The sequence below is a fragment of the Magnolia sinica genome, chromosome 17, assembly GCF_029962835.1.
Source record: "Magnolia sinica isolate HGM2019 chromosome 17, MsV1, whole genome shotgun sequence".
NCBI lineage: Eukaryota > Viridiplantae > Streptophyta > Magnoliopsida > Magnoliales > Magnoliaceae > Magnolia > Magnolia sinica.
This window is the reverse complement of record NC_080589.1, coordinates 60,215,950-60,236,201: the sequence shown is the minus strand read 5'-3', so window position 1 is coordinate 60,236,201 and position 20,252 is coordinate 60,215,950. Positions and strand designations below refer to the sequence as shown.

The 20,252-nt window shown below is 37.1% G+C and overlaps 1 long non-coding RNA gene across 2 annotated transcripts; it reads left to right on the top strand.

Annotated features, from left to right (window-relative positions):
* Positions 1-2,295: 2,295 nt before the first annotated feature.
* Positions 2,296-16,038, top strand: LOC131230929 (uncharacterized). Of its 2 annotated transcripts, none has more exons than XR_009164140.1 (5): positions 2,296-2,447; positions 2,647-2,692; positions 14,918-14,985; positions 15,606-15,700; positions 15,873-16,038. It is a non-coding gene; the product is annotated as an uncharacterized LOC131230929 (long non-coding RNA). The 2 variants fall into 2 exon arrangements; XR_009164139.1 differs by having other exon boundaries at positions 2,658-2,692; positions 15,873-16,033.
* The last annotated feature ends 4,214 nt before the right edge of the window (positions 16,039-20,252 follow it).

The window sequence follows — 20,252 nt, the reverse complement described above, 5'->3', positions numbered from 1 at the left end:
AGATGAGTCATGGCAGGAATTGGCATCCCAAAAATCAGGCCATCCCAAAAGTCAACTGCGCTAAGGCCTCAATTTTGGGGCCAATGAGCGGACAAGAGGGTGCATCCTAGGGATGCCAATGGGCTGGGTGATGGCTAGGCCAAGCTCTATCAAAGGCCAGCCAAAATAGTCCAGCCCGAAATTTTTTGAAAATTTCTTTTCTTTTCTTAAAATTTTTATCTTGAGATTGATAAATCTTGTTTAGTTCTGTTTTAATTGAATTTTCTCTGTTTTGTAGATATATTTGAAACTTGTATGGGCGTCCACGTATTTGTTCCGTCTTTCATGGAATATATCTCGCCTAAAACTTGCAGTTTTATTATGTAGTTTCATGATGGAAAAAGGGACAAATCACCTACCTTGTTATGGTGCAAATTCAATCACCTACCTTGTTATGGTACAAATTCCTCCACCATAATGTATGCGATCATACTTTCGATAGGCAGTATGATGGAAAAAGGGACAAATCACCTACCCTTGTTAAATTTTTACCAGTGCAGCTACTAATATTTATGGATTCTACAGTTTGTATATGAATATTCATATTGGCCTTTGTGGAAAAATTTGTATGTAGGTCTTTATGCTTATAATCATTCCATTGAATGGCCCATTCAAAAATTTATGCCTATATCTTCTATTTTAACTGCCTGATGTAGCATGTATAACTATTAACATGACCATGTATAACTATTGACTGACAGATTGTGAAGCCATGTTAACCCTGATGAAGCAAAATTGAAGGTTGAGATTGTATTCAGTAGCCTATTTCACTTTGGAAGATAACATGGCTACTGAACAGGGAGAGACATGGTTGGGACAGTTTCTGCAGCAGTTATCCTCCTGTTCATTCTTGCTTCTGTCTGTTCTTTACAGCATGGTTCACATGGAGTTGCTGCCCTGTTTATGGTGCTGGCCTAGAGGTTTTATTGGGAAAAAAAAATGTTTCATTCATGGCCCATCCATGGTGGTACCCACCATATCAACTTTTTGGGTTGGATCCATGCAGCTTCTTTGGCTTTGTCCCTCTTCTTTCCCGGGGTGGCTCCGGTTTGTATCCAATGTTTCAGGTAATGGCCAGTGTCTTTGGCTAGTCTGGGCTGGGTCTCTTGTGCTGCCGTTTTGTTGTCAGGTGGCCTATGAGGAAGATGGAGCTTAGCTGTTGACGCTTCTGTTAGCAACCGAGGTTTTGCTGGACTATCTTTTGTTTGTTGGGGCTGTTGTGCTGTGTTTAAGAGTGTAGCAGTGGATTATTGTGCTGCCATCCTGCTGTCATTTATTTGGGTTTGTTAGTTGCTGCAATGGTGGAGGTCTTGCTGAGAGAAAGTCTCGGTGTTGTTGGCTGTCCAATGTTGTTGGATTTCCTCTTTTTCGTAGCCGCAGTAACGTCTCTTTGTGGTTGGAGATTATTGTATTTTCTGTTTTACTGGTTTTACTTTTTATTGCATAGGCTAATGTTGTGAGTTGTAGGTTTCATAGGTCAAGGGTGACCCTTTTTTTTTTGTTTTGGAGCCTACTAAAGTGCTTTTACACCTTTTTTTTTTTTCAACAAAGTTACAGGTGGTGTGCTCCCACCTTTCTGCAAAAAAGAAAAAATAAAAATAAAAGATTTAAGTTATGGAAAGAGTGGAAGAACTCAGGGAAATTGAAGTGTAAGGTAAGAAGTGAGGTTTGTAATGAAAACATGATCGCATTTACAGGTACATGTGCCAATATAGTTGGGAGATTTTCAGTAGGTGGGCGACATTACAATGTCCAACAAAAACAAAATAGATATTACAAGTCAGCATATTTGTCAAAATCCCATGATTTACAATTTACTATTTGAGTCAAGCTTCTGCAGTCTTAAACATTAACATAAGCTCATAAGCTTCTGTAGTCCATTGGGTGGCTCCCGCAGAGGATGGACTACTCTCCACAACCCTTTTTTTTTTTCCAAGCATATCGAATTCTACATTTAATGGATTTTGGATCAGAGATCATTCCAATGGCTGCTAAAGAATACAACATTCAGGTAATGAATTCTCAATGTTGTTTGCTAAGCACAACAATATTAGTACCTTTTCTGGAAAGAAAATCTGGATAGTGGGCAGTCCATATTCTGTTGGAAGATTTTAGCATTGAAAGTTTGGGGATTTTCTATAGGGGAGCAGTTTATGGAGATAGTGGCCAGTCCATATTTTAGCATCTCAATTCACCTTGTACTGTTTATTATTATTACTATTATTTTTTTTCCTTCAGTTCTAAATCTCTTTTCTTCGTGAGCTCTAGTAGTAAATAACTATTGCATTCTTTCTTTCGGGTTAATAAACCAAATCTTCAACTTGCATCGCGATTTTCAGGCTTTTTGGAAACAACAGCTTGTCTGATACATGACTGCCATCCCAAAAAAGCTATAAACTTCTTAATGTGTATGTTCATCTGATTCATTTGTACTGAACTTATAGCTTTAATATATATTTGGATGCAATATTGAGTTGAATTCCAATCTCTAACTTTGATACCAATTAATTTCTTTTTTCTATTTTGTTTCGCACCCTTTAGGAAGGGATGAATGGTAGTTAGATGGTTGGATTATTTATTTATTTATTTATTTGCCTTGTTTTGTAGGCTTTAGGAAGGGATGAATGGGAGTTTTGATGGCCCACTCTGCAAGGTACTCTACATGTATACTTGTAGCATATGTGCAACGTAGCAAAGACATTCTTGCATACCTTTTTTTTTAAAATTTTTTTTTTATAAAAGTGAACTGATTAATTTGAGGATTTACAGCAACTCCGACCATTGATTTGATGGGTTTCATCATGGATACACCACGAAGTAAGAATCTTACTTGGCACTACGCCAAAACTGTAAAAAAAGGACGGTTGAAAACCGTCTCAAATGACCAAAAAATATGATTATGGACCGTCGCAAGGGCTGTCAAATTTTGACGTGTTGTATTACTTAAAGGATGGTCGAAAACCATCATTCTTATTAATGAAAAAAGGATGGTCATGGATCGTCCTTAAAAAGGACAGTCATGGACAGTCTCTTATGAGCTTTTAAAGGACAGCCATCGACAGTCCTTTTTAAGGACAATCATGGACCATCCTTAAAAAGGACTGTTATAGACCATCTCTAATGAGCCTTCAAAGGACGGCTATGGACCGTCCTTTAAAAGGACGGTCATGGACTGTCCTTAAAAAAGACTGTCATGGACTGTCTCTTATCGCCATTCAAAGGATGGCTATGAACTGTCTTTTAAAAGAACGGTCATGGACCGTCCTTAAAAAGGACTTTCATGGACCGTCTCTTATGTGCCTTCAACGGACGGCCACAAACCGTCCTTAAAAAGAACTGTCATAGACCGTCCCTTATGAGCCTTCAAAGCACATTTTCAAATTTGAGAGGATCAATATACACCTGTTACAATATATTTCATCGTATTCTTCCTGATATACACCTGTTATATAATATATTTCATCATATTCACATTCATATCCATCTAAACCCAAACTACGTAAATCCAACATAAACTACATTCATCCAAACATAAACTACATCCATCCAAACACAAACAATCTTATCTACATTACATTCATCCACGCATAAATACATATAAGTTTAACATCATAAATACAAAAAGGAAAAAAATCAGCAACAATTTTCTGTGTCTTTCATCTGAAAAAAAATATTAAACCAACAAAACATTATAATTCAGAATCATGAAGAATTGCATAAACTTCTTCCAAAAAAGTGGGCACTTTTTTAAAATAAAACTGATCATTAAAATAAAACTAATGCAAGCAAATAATGCAAAAAAGTGTTTCAATTCAAGTTAATAGAAACAACAACAAAAATTAAAGCTTTGTAAAAAGGGGCATGTGTTAAAAGGGATAGGTTTAGGTTTTAGGTTTAGGTTTAGGTTAAGGTTTAGGTTTAGGTGTAGGATTAGGTTATAAGCTATAGGTTTAGGGAATTGAGAATAGGTTAAGGTTTAGGTATAGGAAATCGGGTTCAGGTTCGGGATCGGGTTTAGGTTTGGGTTTTCAAGTTTAGGTTTAGGTTTATGTTAGGAAGTTGAGATTAGGATTAGGTGTAGGTTTAGGTTTAGGGATATGAGAATACATTAGGTTTTAGGTTTAGGTTTAGGTTATATGTTATATAGGTTTAGGTTTAGGTTTAAGTTTAGGTTATAATCTATAGGTTTACGGAATTGAGAATAGGTTAAGGTTAAGGTTTAGGAAATCGGGTTCGGGTTCGAGATCGGGTTTAGGTTTAGGTTTAGGTTAGGGAGTTGAGATTAGGATTAGGCATAGGTTTAGGTTTAGGGATTCGAGAATACATTTAGGTTTTAGGTTTAGGTTTAGGTTTAGGCATAGGTTTAGGTTATAAGATATAGGTTTAGGGAATTGAGAATAGGTTAAAGTTTAGGTTTAGGAAATCGGGTTCGGATTTGAGATCGGGTTTATGTTTGGGTTTTCAAGTTTAGGTTTAGGTTTAGGTTAGGGAGTTGAGATTAGGATTAGGTGTAGGGATTTGAGAATACATTAAGGTTTAGGTTTAGGAAATCGGGTTCGGGTTCGGGATCGGGATCGGGTTTAGGTTTCAGTTTTCAAGTTTAGGTTTAGGTTTAGGTTAGGGATTTGAGATTAGGATTAGGTGTAGGTTTAGGTTTAGGGATTTGAGAATACATTTAGGTTTTAGGTTTATGTTTAGGTTATAGGTTATAGGTTTAGGTTAAGGTGTAGGTTTAGGTTTCGGTTTAGGTTATAAGCAATAGGTTTAGGGAATTGAGAATAGGTTAAGGTTTAGGCTTAGGAAATCGGGTTCGGGTTCGGGATCGTGTTTTGGTTTTGGTTTTCAAGTTTAGGTTTAGGTTTAGGTTAGGGAGTTGAGATTAGGATTAGGTGTAGGTTTAGGTTTAGGGATTTGAGAATACATTTAGGTTTTAGGTTTAGGTTTATGTTACTGGTTACAGGTTTAGGTTTAGGTTTGGGTTTAGGTTAAGGTTTAGGTTTAGGCTTAGGTTTAGGTTATAAGCTATAGGTTTAGGGAATTGAGAATAGGTTAAGGTTTAGGTTTAGGAAATCGGGTTCGGGTTCGGGATCGTGTTTAGGTTTTGGTTTTCAAGTTTTGGTTTCGATTTAGGTTAGGGAGTTGAGATTAGGATTAAGTGTAGGTTTAAGTTTAGGGATTTAAGAATACATTTAGGTTTTAGGTTTAGGTTTATGTTATAGATTATAGGTTTAGGTTTAGGTTTAGGTTTAGGTTAAGGTTTAGGTTTAGGCTTAGGTTTAGGTTATAAGCTATAGGCTTAGGGAATTGAGAATAGGTTAAGATTTAGGTTTAGGAAATCGGGTTCGGGTTCGGGATCGGGTTTAGGTTTTTGTTTTCAAGTTTAGGTTTTGATTTAGGTTAGGGAGTTGAGATTAGGATTAGGTGTAGGTTTAGGTTTAGGGATTTGAGAATACATTTAGGTTTTAGGTTTAGGTTTAGGTTATAGGTTATAGGTTATAGGTTATATGTTTAGGTTTAGGTTAAGGTATAGGTTTAGGTTTCGGTTTAGGTTATAAGCAATAGGTTTAGGAAATTGAGAATAGGTTAAGGTTTAGGTTTAGGAAATCGTGTTCGAGTTCGGGATTGGGTTTAGGTTTGAATTTTCAAGTTTAGGTTTAGGTTTTGGTTAGGGAGTTGAGATTAGGATTAGGTGTAGGTTTAGGTTTAGGGATTTGAGAATACATTTAGGTTTTAGGTTTAGGTTTATGTTACATGTTTCAGGTTTAGGTTTAGGTTTGGGTTTAGGTTAAGGTTTAGGTTTAGGCTTAGGTTTAGGTTATAAGTTATAGGCTTAGGGAATTAAGAATAGGTCAAGGTTTAGGTTTAGGAAATCGGGTTCGGGTTCGGGATCGGGTTTAGGTTTTTGTTTTCAAGTTTAGGTTTCGATTTAGGTTAGGGAGTTGAGATTAGGATTAGGTGTAGGTTTAGGTTTAGGGATTTGAGAATACATTTAGGTTTTAGGTTTAGGTTATAGGTTATAGGTTATAGGTTATAGGTTATAGGTTTAGGTTTAGGTTAAGGTATAGGTTTAGGTTTCGGTTTTGGTTATAAGCAATATGTTTAGAGAATTGAGAATAGGTTAAGGTTTAGGTTTAGGAAATCGTGTTCGAGTTTGGGATTGGGTTTAGGTTTGGATTTTCAAGTTTAGGTTTAGGTTTTGGTTAGGGAGTTGTGATTAGGATTAGGTGTAGGTTTAGGTTTAGGGATTTGAGAATACATTTAGGTTTTAGGTTTAGGTTTAGGTTATAGGTTATAGGTTATAGGTTTAGGTTTAGGTTAAGGTATAGGTTTAGGTTTCGGTTTAGGTTATGAGCAATAGGTTTAGGGAATTGAGAATAGGTTAAGTTTAGGTTTAGAAAATCGGGTTCGTGTTCGGGATTGAGTTTAGGTTTGGGTTATCAAGTTTAGGTTTAGGTTTAGGTTTAGGTTAGGGAGTTTAGATTAGGATTATGTGTAGGTTTAGGTTTAGGGATTTAAGAATACATTAAGGTTTAGGTTTAGGAAATCGGGTTCGGGTTTGGGATCGGGTTTAGGTTTGATTTTTCAAGTTTAGGTTTAGGTTTAGTTTAGGGAGTTGAGATTAGGAGTAGGTGTAGGTTTAGGTTTAGGGATTTGAGAATACATTAAGGTTTAGGTTTAGGTTTAGGGATTTGAGAATAGGTTTAGCTTATAGGTTTAGGTTTAGGTTTACGTTTAGGTTAATGTTATATGTTATGGTTAAGGTTATAGGTATAGGTTATAATTTAGGTTTAGGTTAGGTTATAGGTTTTTGGTTAAGGTTTTGGTTATAGTTATAGGTTTTGGGATTTGAGAATATGTTTAGGTTAGGTTATAGGTTAAGGTTTAGGGAATTGAGTTTAGGTTATAGGTTCAGGTTATAGGTTATAGGTGATAGGTTATAGGTTATAGGTTTAGGTTATAGGTTTTGGGATTTGAGAATAGGTTTAGGTTATAAGTATAGGTTTAGGTTAGGTTATAGGTTAAGGTTTAGGGAATTGAGTTTAGGTTATAGGTTCAGGTTATAGGTTATAGGTTTAGGGTATGGTTTAGGTTATAGGTTTTGGGATTTGAGAATAGGTTTAGGGAATAAGTATAGGTTTAGGTTAGGTTGTAGGTTAAAGTTTAGGGAATTGAGTTTAGGTTATAGGTTTAGGTTATAGTTTATAGGTTTAGGTTATGGGTTTAGGTTGTTGTTATACGCTTTGGGGATTTGAGAATAGGTTTAGGTTATATGTTAAGGGTGTGGTCCCTGCAAATACAGATATAAACACGGCCTGCTCCAATTAGCCAGGCCCTTCCAATGCTGTCCATAGGAAATGGACAGCTTCATCATAATCATAACAGCGGTTCCCATCTTTTAGGGACCCCGCTCAACATCCAGATAGCTTCGACGCACATTCGGATCTGCTCCATCAATTTCGAATAAATACATAAACGTGGCCTATCCAAATGGCCAGGCCCTTCGAATGCTGTCCATAGGAAATGGACAGTTTTATCATAGTCATAACAGCGGTTCCCACCTTCCAGGGACCCCCGCTCAACATCCGGATAGCTCCGACATACATCCGGGTCTGCTCCATAAATTTTGAGGAAATACATAAACATGGCATATCCAAATGGTCAGGCCACTCCAATGTTGTCCATAGGAAATGGATAGCTTCATCATGGTCATAACAGCGGTTCCCACCTTCCACGGACCCCCGCTCAACATCCGGATAGCTCCAACGCACATCCGGGTCTGCTCAATCAATTTCGATCTAATACATTTAAAAACAACATAATTATATCTAAAAGCATTTGGATACCTGGGGAAGGCCTCCCATATTCGTATTGTTGGTTACTCATCCCTTTGTCTATAAGGCACAATCGACCAACACTTTCTATTGCTACCTGTACTCTGAAACCAACACAAATATAACTGGGAAACAATATAAGGAATAAGAAAAAATGAATTTACCTGTGCACATCATTAAATGTTTCCCTATAAGGAGGTGATATTATATCTTTGATAGCCACAACCTGTATGATAGAGAAAAATGCAACCGATACAGTCTGCTACAATTCAAAGGAGAAAAAAGATTTGTGGCTGCACCGATATTCTAGTACATTACGAACGGCTGCCTACGTACCCAAAAAGTCAGATTGGGATTAAGCCACTACGCAGTTCTTTTTAATTAACCAAGTAACTAAAGGTCATAAATTTCATATCTAACAAAGTATCATTGAACATCGTCTCAAATCGTTTCTGGTTGGTGCATTTAAAAAAATTCAAATACACAATCAATGTATATTCTCTCATGAAGCTTGATGATTTGAAATTGTTTCTCTGATATTCCATGATTCATCTCACTACTAGGATTCCCTATTATTATATATCATGTGGAAATGCATCCCTAATATTGATTGCTGTAATACCATGGATGATATTACTAATATTACATTTGTTCTACATGATAAAAAAGAAAACCGATAAACAATCAGCACTAAAAATGAAAATATGAAGAAAAATTGTGTTTTCATTTATATAACATGTTAAATTCATTGGCATTTTGGTTTCCCTGGTGGTTCAAAAGAATTTATTTTGTACCATCCAACAAGTATTTTCTTGAATCAGTTCACCCTAATCATAACTAGCGGAAGGAATATACCTAATTCACATTCTACATTGGCAAGCTCAACAAAAAGAATTTGTTTTGTACAAACCAGCAGAGACCAGCAATTATCATTTTATCCAAAGCTCAGCTGGACCACACACAGGAAAGAGTGGGGATTATGACATCCACCTTTAAGACTTTCGTAGGGCCCACAGCGATGTTTATTTATCACCCAACTTGTTCATAAGCTGACACAAACAGGGAAAACACAAATATCAGCTTGATTCGAAACTTCTGCTGCCCTAAGAAGTTTTCAACAGTGGGTCTTCGATTCCCACTGTTTCCTGTGGTGGGCCCACTTGAGCACTGGATATGCTTCCATTTAGGCTTATGCCATAAAATGAGTTGAAAAATAGATGGCTTGCATGGATAAGACACACACATCGTAGTGGCCCCATAGAGTGTACTCGCATGCTTGAGTTACAAAGTATGCAATCCACCTTCTCCCGCAGGGACATTTCATCAAACGCATGTTGTGCACACCTTAAACATTCACAACAAATGATGAATGGCAAGACTATTCTATGTCTGCATCCATTGTATACATGGTATACATCTATAGCAACCCAGGCTATCTAGATCATTGGTCCCATTGTTTACCAGACATGGCCAACGAACCCCTACTGCGGATTTACAAATCTAAAAATTAAAAACCTAAATAGAGAAATGAGTACCTGGCCGGGGAAGAGATGAAGGGCAGGGGCTACTGGCCACACTAGATCTGGAGATGATGCAAGTGAGGAAGAGAGAGAGAGAAGAGAGAGAGAGAATCGAGGGTGGGAAGAAGCTGGGAGTCGCGTGGGTCTGGGATCAGGACGGAGAGAGAGAGAGAGAGAGAGTGGCCCAGGTTTGGGAGAGAGACCGGAATGGCGAGAGAGAGAGAGAGACTGGGAGAGACCGGGACAGCGAGAGAGAGAGAGAGAGAGAGAGAGAGAGAGAGAGAGAGAGGTTGGGCAGGTGGCCTGTTGAAATGGTGAGGGGGGGTCATTGGGCGCGCAGCTCTGTTTTGAGTGCACGCCCAAATTTGGGGTGGGGGGACTGTGGCTGGTGGTCGATGCTTTATGGGCCCCACCATGATGTAAATGTTTCATCCATTCGGTTCATCCATTTTTACATATCATTTTAGTGCTTGATGCAAAAAATGATAGGGATATAAATCCTAGGGGGGCCACACCACAGGACAAAATTAATGAATGGATGTTTATAATTAAAATCCTCCTAAGGCCCACTATACTATTTATTTGACATCCAATCTGTTTATTTGATCATAAAGACCCAGATGAAGGGAAAAAAATATCAGCTTGATCCAAAACTGTTATGGCCCCCAAAACATTTTTAATGGTCAAAATTCATTCAACACTATTTCCTGTAATGTGGTCCACTTGAGATTGAGATATAACTCATTTTTTTATCATATCATAAAATCATATATATATAAATAGATGGACGGCATGGATGATACACATACATCATGGTGGGCCCCACAGAGCACCAACCACCAGCCATTGGCCGGTGTCAGGGGGAGTAGCCAATCTGTTCCCCACCATAGCAAATACATGTTATTTAATCTCCATGTTTCCTACCATATGGTCCACTTTAGCCTTCAATCTAGATGATTTTTGGTTTCATGCCCTATAATAATATTTTAAAATATATAGACGGCTTAGATAAGACATTTTTAGGCCCTATAGGGCCCCTTATACCCTAAGCATCCTATGGGGCCCACTATGATTTATTCAATTTATCCACTCCATCCATCCATTTTAACATATAATTTTATTACGTAAGGTCAAAATTGAAGCCTATAAAAATCTGAAGTGGACCACATCATAGGAAACAGTATAAATTGAACGTCTACCATTGAAAATTTTTGGGAGGCCACTGAAGTTTTAGATCAAGTTGATATTTTAGTTTTCCCTTCATCCATGTATTTGTGATCTATTGAACAGGTTGGATGACAAATCAAAATCACTGTAGGCCATAGGAAGATTTCAACGGTGGAAATCATTATTCCCACTGTTTCTGTGGTATGGTCCACTTGAGCTTTAGATATACTTTAATTGTGGACTCAACCACTGAGGGCCTGTTTGGATGGGTGGATTGGAAGGGATTGAATGGTTTTAGGGTGGATGGCATGGATTTCAAGGTAATGATGGTGTTGTCAATGGATTGTCTTAAGATCCATGGAATTGCTATATTCCCTCGGATTGCTATATCAAGTCTGTTTGGCACATTCGGCCAATCCCAGGATTAAACCTTCCCATCCCTTCCAATCCCTCGAACCAAACATGTCCCAGGCAAATTTGACTGGATTAGGGTGGATTGGATGGGATTTAAAGGTAATGATGGTGTTGTCAGTAGATTGTCTTAAGATCCATGGGATTGCTATATATCCCAAGATCAGATCACCCAGTTTGTTTGGCACGCCCGGCCAATCTATAGGGATTTAACTTCCAATCCCTTCCAATCTACTTGTCCAAACGGGCCCTAAAATGATCTGGAAAAATGGATTGATGATGTGGATATCATAAACCGTGACTTTGGGCCACGAGCTTAAAAATAAAGTCAATCCATGACTTGGGTGGGCCACACCACATACTATAGTTGAGAGGGTTACCCTCCCATTAAAACATTCATAATCATTTATTGGGCCCACCTAGATGTGGTTCATAGATCCAGCCCATTCATTATATACGTGTGTCCCACTTGGATGAGGAGTCAGCCCAAGTTTCACACACATCCAAAACTCATGTGGGCCCCACAAATTGAATGCTTTTATATATTTTAGGGATGTCTTCACATAGTTTTAGATGCTATGGCTCACTTGAGTTTTGTATATGACTGATTTTTGGACTTAAATGGGACACATCAAATGCATGGTGTTGATGTTCTACATACATCATGGTGGGGCCCACACAGATTAACCTCATGGGAAGTTCCCAAGAGGTGACCTTATAGTACCATTTCACTATTTAGATAACTCCTTCATGGGTGTTACTCTAACCGTGTATGGCCCACCTTGATATATTTTATGTATATGGACATCGTCCATATATTTTTCCATCATATATTTAGGATGTGATTTCGAATCATAAGAACTCAATAATCTCAGGTGGGTCATGAAATCGCTCTTATAATGATTTTTTCGCCTTTGAATTTTGCTGTTTTGATGAGGCTGTATGTTGAATTCCAGGAGTTGTAGAGTTTGATTTTGTTTTCTTGTTAAAGATTGTTCGATTCTACTAGTGGTGTTTGGAAACTAACCTCTGATATTAATTTGATTCCATTTGGAAAAAATTCTGTCGTGTCAATGTCTTGTGTTTCTGCAAGTTCCAGGGTTTCTAGTGAGACTTATGTGTTGTGTTTTACTATTTTGGAATACTTGAAGCTAATATGTGGGGGCCGACTGTGGATGGGTGGAGAGCTGGGAATGCCTTTCATGGAACAATCTCTACCACCTGATTGGTGGACTTGGTACGATTGGATGGATGTTGGTTGTCTTTTTTTCTCTTTTTTTGAGATTCCATTTAGTTTAATTAACTATATTCCAGTTCCTTTTTAATTAACAAGCAGCTTAAACTATATCTAAGCTGTGCAAGTTTACATCTCATTGCTTTGGAGACGAGTTAATAGCCGAAAAATGATAACATGAGAATGGCCTATACTAATGTATGCATTTGGTACCAATTCTTAATGTTGGCAACACCTGGCATACCTGTACCCTCTCCAAAGGTCACACTGATTGGATGATCTTAACTGTCTGAAATTGCCGTTGGATTAATTTGGACCATTTTCTTTTTGACTATCCTGAGAAACATTGACTTGTACTATTCTTTTTAAACATCTATATGCTTTAATCTACTTTGGTCTGCACTTGTGTTGAAGGGCACATCTATTCTGTTGGGTAGAACACTTATTTTAATATCACAATGATTGGATAATCTCGACCATCTGATATTACCGTTGAATTTAGACCATTTTCTTTTTTACCAAGGTATTGAGGAACTTTGATTTGCACTCCTCTTTCTTAAACGTGTATATTTTTTTTAACCTCGAGTTAACACTCTTCTTCTTCTTTTTCTTTTTTCTTTTCACGTTTACATGTTTTTAATCCCACCTTGTGTATTGTAGGCCACATCCATTCAATATATATTTTTTTACATTTTTTCAATTTTTTCACAATTTTGTTTAATATCTCTTTTTTTTTTTCAAAATATCATTTTTTAATCTCACTTTTGTTATATAACTTTTTAATTTTTGTTGTCAAAATAAAAAATCTAGTTTTCTTTTTTAAAAAGAAATATATTTTTTTTTACAATTTGTCAATTTTTTCACAATTTCTTTTAATTTTTTAAATTTTCTTTTTCAAAATATCATTTTTTTATCGAAATCTTGTTATATAACTTTTTAATTTTTCTTTTCAAAATAAAAAATATATTTTTATTTTTTTAAATATATATATATATATATATATATATATATATATATATATATTTACAATTTGTCAATTTTTTCACAATTTTGTTTAATTTTTTAAATTTTCTTTTTCAAAATATCATTTTTTTAAATATCACTTTTGTTATATAACTTTTTAATTTTTCTTGTCAAAATACAAAATCTAGTTTTCTTTTTTAAAATATATATTTTTTACAATTTGTCAATTTTTTCACAATTTTGTTTAATTTTTTATATTTTCTTTTTCAAAATATCATTTTTTTATATCATTTTTGTTATATAACTTTTTAATTTTTCTTTTAAAAATACAAAATAAAGTTTTCTTTTTTTAAAAATATATATATTTTTTTACAATTTGTCAATTTTTTCACAATTTTGTTTAATTTTTTAAATTTTATTTTTCAAAATATCATTTTTTAAATATCACTTTTGTTATACAACTTTTTAATTTTTCTTTTCAAAATACAAAATCTAGTTTTCTTTTTTAAAATATATATATATATATTTCTTTGTAATTTGACAATTTTTTTACAATTTTGTTTAATTTTTAAAATTTTCTTTTTCAAAATATCATTTTCTTATCGAATTTCTTTTTTTTCAAAATTATCAACATTATTAAAAGTTCTTAATTTTTATTTTAAAATCTAGATTTTTATAAAATTACATTTTTTTTCAAAATCTAATTTTTTTTTCTTAAACATTGTTAATTATTTTTCTAAGTTTTTTAACTTTTATTTTTTCAAAATTCATAATTTTTTTTATTCTTAATGTTTAACTTGAGCATTAGAGACGGTTTAGGACCGTCTCTAATGCAGACGGTCTTTGACAGTCTCAAATAACCATAATAAGACGGCTAAGGACCGTCTCTAATAGAGACGATCATTGATAGTCTTAAATACGGACTGTTAAGGACCGTCCCTAATACAGGCTATTTTTGACAGTCCCAAAGTACAGGAAAAGACGGCCAACGACCATCTTTAATTGAGACGGTCAATGACAGTCTCAGATCACCAATACGAGACGGTCAATGACCGTCTCTAATGGAGACGGTCCTTGACAGTCTCAAACAGAGACAGCTAAGAACCATCCCTAATACAGACTATCTTTGACAGTCCCAAATTACAGGAAAAGATGGCCAACGACTGTATCTAATTGAGACGGTCCTTGACAGTCTCAAATTACCAGTAAGAGACGGCCAATGACCTTCTCTAATAGGGACGACCTTTAACCGTCTTAAATTCCGCCATATAAGACGGTCAGGGACCGTCTCTTATTCCCGACGGTCAATGGCCATCTTTTATCTGCATTTAACGATGGTTTTTGACCGTCTTAAATGATTTGTCAACGTTCAAAATTTTAAGACAATAATAAGGACGGTCAAGGGCCGTCTAAAAATTTAGAGACGGTTTACGGCTGTCTCTAAAGCGTCTTTAAACCAAGCAATTTCAGGGATGGTCCAGAACCGTCTCTAAATCCGTCATTTTTCTCATTTTTCACGTAGTGTGGGTACAATCCCAACCTCGGTTCCATCATGGATACACCATGAAGTAAGGCATTTGTTGACTGTTACCCAGATCATTGCTGTAGGTGGCTCAACATCTTGATTGTGTTGCAGGATTTGATGTTCCCCTTACTCATCTGAGCTAGTCCCTTCCCCTTTTTAATGTTTGTTTTTTTTTTCTTTTTTTCTTTTTTAATGTTATTGATTTGGATCCCCATTTCTTGAGTAGTTTTTAATGAAGGATCTAAAATTAAACTAAGGAAGAAAGAAGATGAAGAAGCTGATGAAAAATAGCAGGTACTTATGACAAGTTGCCTTTACTAGATTCGGCCAAATAGTTATTCTTAACAATGCAATTTCAAAGTTATTTTTTTTGAAATCTTCTTGACTTGGCATATGATTAGATCATCTGAATATTAGCAAATCCATCCTGAAACTAAGTTGCCACTCTCACTTGGGAATTTTACATTTTTTGCTCTTAGAAACTTAGAAAAAAAATCCAAAAGATAACAAAAGTGAGTCTATCCAAAGACTAGTGCAGCCACAACGAAGTATGAAAATTTTATTTCAAAGTGTTATGGTAGAAAGGGTTGGGGCTTAACTTGAGCCTGGGAATTAGAATCTGGAAGCAAGCAACAAGTCGTATTGATTTTCATAACACTTACTGATCTTAAAAGGCAGGTGCTAGCATTTATTTCACATAGGGCATCTCTCATTGCTGACTTCTATCGGCATTTCTATAGAATCTATACTTGATATGGGATTATATGTATCAAGTTCTTGGAAGGATGTCAGATAATGCTAAGTCCATGGAAATTTTACAAAGTAATTTTTAGAGCTTAATTTAATTTCTTGAATAGTTGTTTACAAGTGATTTTCATGCCATGCAAAAATTGGTTTCATTTTTCTTGTTGCAGTACCTATGGTAGTTATTGCTTCTTAGAGGAAAATGAAAAAGCTTGTCCAAGACATTTCATTGGTTGAGGCTGCACTTAGGACCTCATCTCAGCTTGTAAGTTTAGCATGAAGCCTCTAAGCTTTTTCAAATCCATTATCCAGTAGCTCTCTCTCTCTCTCTCTCTCTCTCTCTCTCTCTCTCTCTCTCTCTCACAAACACACACACACACACACACACACACAATACACGAACACACATCTTATTTCCATTGTCCCTTCACATGCAGGTTGTAAGTTCCGATGGAAAGAAAGTGAAGCGATTGCATGCATTGGCAGATATTGACATCGAAGATGCAAAAGTATTTCTATGATGGCTTCTTGATCATTTGCACAGCAATCTGTTATGGTCAAGGTTGGTCCCACCTTTTGCACTTGAGCTGTTGATGCGAGCTACTTTCCCTGAACCGTCTTCTCGGGTCAAGGTTGGTTTTAAGACCATGTGTATTTGTCTTGGAAGGTGCCATTTAGATTGGTGTATACATAATATTTAGGAATGTAGGTACTTTTTCAGAATGCAGCTTTTGTGTGTAGGCAACTGAAAGATAAAGTTCATCCTTCATTTGTCAAAGATTGCAGAGCTATGAAGGTAGAGGATTGCATATTTTCAATCAAAGTTGAGGTTGTCTGTTTCTCTCTATCAACTTGATTTTTTCCTTCTTCAATCTGTAAAGTCCAACTAATATTTTCTAACAAGTAATGCCTCGTTCTTGAGTTAGGAATTAGGTACCAATTCTGATTTCCTGTTGATGTTTGTGGAGATGTTTCTGGTTGATTGAACTACCAGACCGAGCAGGGACTAAAGTCCAATGTGCTACCCATGCCACTGTTTACTGCTGCATTGACCAATTATCTCTTTGGAGGAAATTTGTAGAACCATAAAAGGAAAAAAAAAAAAAAAAAAAGCAACCATTTTCTCTTGTTATTTCTCATTAACTAACATTAACCTGCCCATTCTGTTAATTGTACAAGGATTGTAGCCAATGGCCTAGTTTTACCAAATATTTGATAAATCAGGCTGTCAGGATGATAAAATTTCCTAGAAAATTTTGAATAAAACATGATGCTGTTTTGATTTGTTAGGGACTTCTCTCAAAGCAAGAAAAGTTTCCAAAAATAGCATGTAGCGCACTCATGGTGTTCTTTTGTGAAAGGCGAAAGAATAGTTCACTCTGTGCTCACCTCATGGTTGCATACATTGTTGCTGATTATTTGAATAAAAAATATGATCACAAATAGTTGCATCATGTCTTAAAGACGTGGAGTTTTCGAATAATCTTATTCTTGACTGCAACTTTGCTTCTGCAGTGGGGTGGAAAACCTTGGCCTTTTCTTAAGGTTCACGAGGTTATGCCTGATTCAAGTTTGCTACTTCAAGCTTCGAAAGAGCATATTTGGAACAAAAGGCTGAAAATATTATAGCAGCTGTTTCTGTTCTCCATGTTTTGGTCCCTGTGGAAGTAATATAACTCTAGGATCTTCAACGGCATGCTGCTAAAGGGTTAGCAGGAGGGTAATTTTTTGGGCATTGGGATCTACCCAATGTAAGGGTTGTTATGCGGATGACATTGTAGGTCTTTGTGGAAGTCTCTCTAGAAGAAGAAACTTTTGTTCATTTGTACTGTTGCATGTACTGCATTTGTTGTTTCTTCAGGCAAGTCAAAAAGTTCAATATTTAATCAAAATTCCTGGCAGGATGCTGTTGGAGCAGAGCTTTGGTGTGCCCATAAGTTCCTAGAATTGGCGAGAAGCTGGGCAAGATGGTGACAAATTTGAAAAGAAGGCAGTGTAGGATGCATTGTGTACAGGTATTATGACATTCCTTTATGCTAAGGGCAGCAATGGGCCTGGCTTGGGCTGGGTCAGGTTTGGCACTAGCTCAACCCTGGCCCTAGCCCAGCCTTGCCTCTAATAGGACTGGAAAGGCCATGAACCTAACGTGCAGGACGAGGGCCTCTAATCGGCATGTCTTAAACTACTTCTGTGCTGCAGGCTGAAAGGTTGTCTGAGTTTTATGAAATATGTAAAAGCCTTGATCTTGGGCGTGGAGAAAAGTTCATCAAGATTGAGCAGGTTTCAATTTTATAGTGATGTCTCTTAGAATAGTGCTATTTCTTTCTTCTTCTTATTCTTTTTTTTTTAAAATAAAAATAAAAATAAATTGTGAAACACTTCTTACCAAGACTTTGACGACACTTGTCATCGGCTTATCTTTGATCAATTCAAGGCATTGGGCCATTTACTTGTTAATAATGCAGCCTCTAGCATCATTTCTCACAGCCATGGAGTATGTGAAGGATCTCCAAGAGCTTCATCAGTTCGCTAGGATCAGGTATGAAAGTACTCTTGGTTTAACCATTAGACATATCTATTCATGATGTGGCCAGGCATCTACACTGCTGGTATTAGTAAATAACCTGTAAATTGGTATTGATTCTTGCATTTGGTAGTGACCTAGGTAATTGAATGAATGAATGATTGTAATTGAATGAATGATTATGTTGGTGGTAATTGAATGAATGATTATATAGGTGGTAATTGAATGAATGAATGATTATAATTTTTTTTTAAATCTAGGAAATAGCTACGGATATTAACCATAGCTGGTAATCTGACAATCGTAGCTTTTATTAAATTCGGCATATTGCTACGGATATAGCACTACTTTTAGCTGCAAATATTATCCGTAGCTGTATATACTTTTCACTACAGAAATAGTTACAACGGATTATATCTGTAGCTATTGGAATCTATGGCTACGGATTAAATCCGTAGCCATAGGTTATAGACATATTGTTATGGCACCTACGACTACAGTCGTGCTACGGACTAAAACCATAGCCATATCTCTATGGCTACGGTTTTTATCCATAGCCTTTACCCGATTTTCTAGTAGTGATCTGTCACCAAAAGAATTAGAAGATCAGAAATTGTATCCATTACAGATGATTTGGGGCAGGTGCATACAGGCCAGGAGGCCATTAAGTCAGATGCGGTGAACTTTTTTCCAAAGCTCATCAGGGCGGAAGTGATAGCGCCCTTCTCAGATTTATTACAAGCCATCCCTCCTCTGGTTTCTGCATAAGATAATGAGGAGCTTGTAAGACCCGTATCCTAGACCATACCGTTCCGTGGACTTCCGCAGTCTTATTGGTTGAATTCCGGCAACCTTCGACCCTTAACTGGCATTTGCGTGTGACCCTGCGTCACATGCCGTCAACCTGAATCGACTCAAACAGAGACTTGTACCCTTGCAACCGTACCGTCGCCGCGGTTCTGATGCCCCGTCTCGAGCACCGATCTGATACTCTAGCCAGGAGATGTAGGCCAGCGTTCGGTGCGAGAAAAATGTTGCGTGTGCGAATTTTGAGAGAATCTCTACAATATGTCACATCAATCAATTAACTAATCAATCTCATCATGTCAAGTACATGGCAAGTATACATCACCTCTCACACTATATGGCAGACCATGCAGATCACTGAGTTGTTGGACCAAAGTTGGAGAGCGTCGTCTCTTAGGTTCCGAGCTTGTGCAGGAGACATCAGAGGCTATCAATATCATTAGGCAGAGGATGCACACAGCTCAGAGCTGGCAGAAGAGTTTTGCTGATCGTCAATGTTGTCCCTTAGAGTTTGATGTAGGGGACCATGTGTATCTTAAGGTCTCGCCCATGAAGGGCGTAGTTCGATTTAGAGCGAAGGACAAGCTTGCCTCGAGATTCATGGGACCTTTTGAGATCACTGGGCGGTTGGCGTTGTGGCCTATCGGCTTGCCTTGCTATCTAAGTTGTCTGGCGTCCACAACATTTTTCATGTCTCCATGTTGAGGAAGTATGGGTCAGACACCATTCCTATTATTAATTGGCAGCTGCTAGAGGTTCGGGAGGACGCTTCCTATATTGAGTAGCCAATTCGCATCCTTGGTTGGAAGGAGCGGGTCCTCCGGACCAAGGTCATTTCGTTGGTGAAGGTTCAGTGGGGTCACTATTCTGTACGGGACGCTTCTTGAGAGCGTGAGGCCGAGATTCGAGAGTGTTATCCCCATCTCTTTGATGATTGATTATGTGTTGTATTTTGTATATTATCTCTAATGTTATATGATGATGATTATGTTTCTTATTCCTTATGAGTTATGCCTAGTTGCGATGATTGTGTAAATTTTGGAGACGAAATTTTTATTAGGAGGGGAGAGCTGTAAGACCCGTATCCTAAACCGTACTGTTTCGTGGACTTCCGCGGTCTTCCCGGTTGAATTTTGGCAACCTTCGACCTTTAATCAGAATTTGCACGTGACCCTGTGTCACACGCCGTCAACCTGAATCGACTCAAATCGAGACTTGTACCCTTGCGACAGTGCCGTCACCGCGGTTCCGATGCCGCGTCTCGCGCGCCAATCTGATACTCTGGCCAGGAGATGTGGGCCAGTGTTCGGTGCAAGAAAAGCGCCGTGCGTGTGAATTTCGAGAGAATCTTTACAATATGTCACATCAATCAATCAACCAATCAATCCCATCATGTCAAGTACATGTCAAGTACACATCACCTCTCACCCTTCCCCAAGCAACCCTTAAAGTCAAAAGTTTCTTACAAACTCATACCTTTCTTACA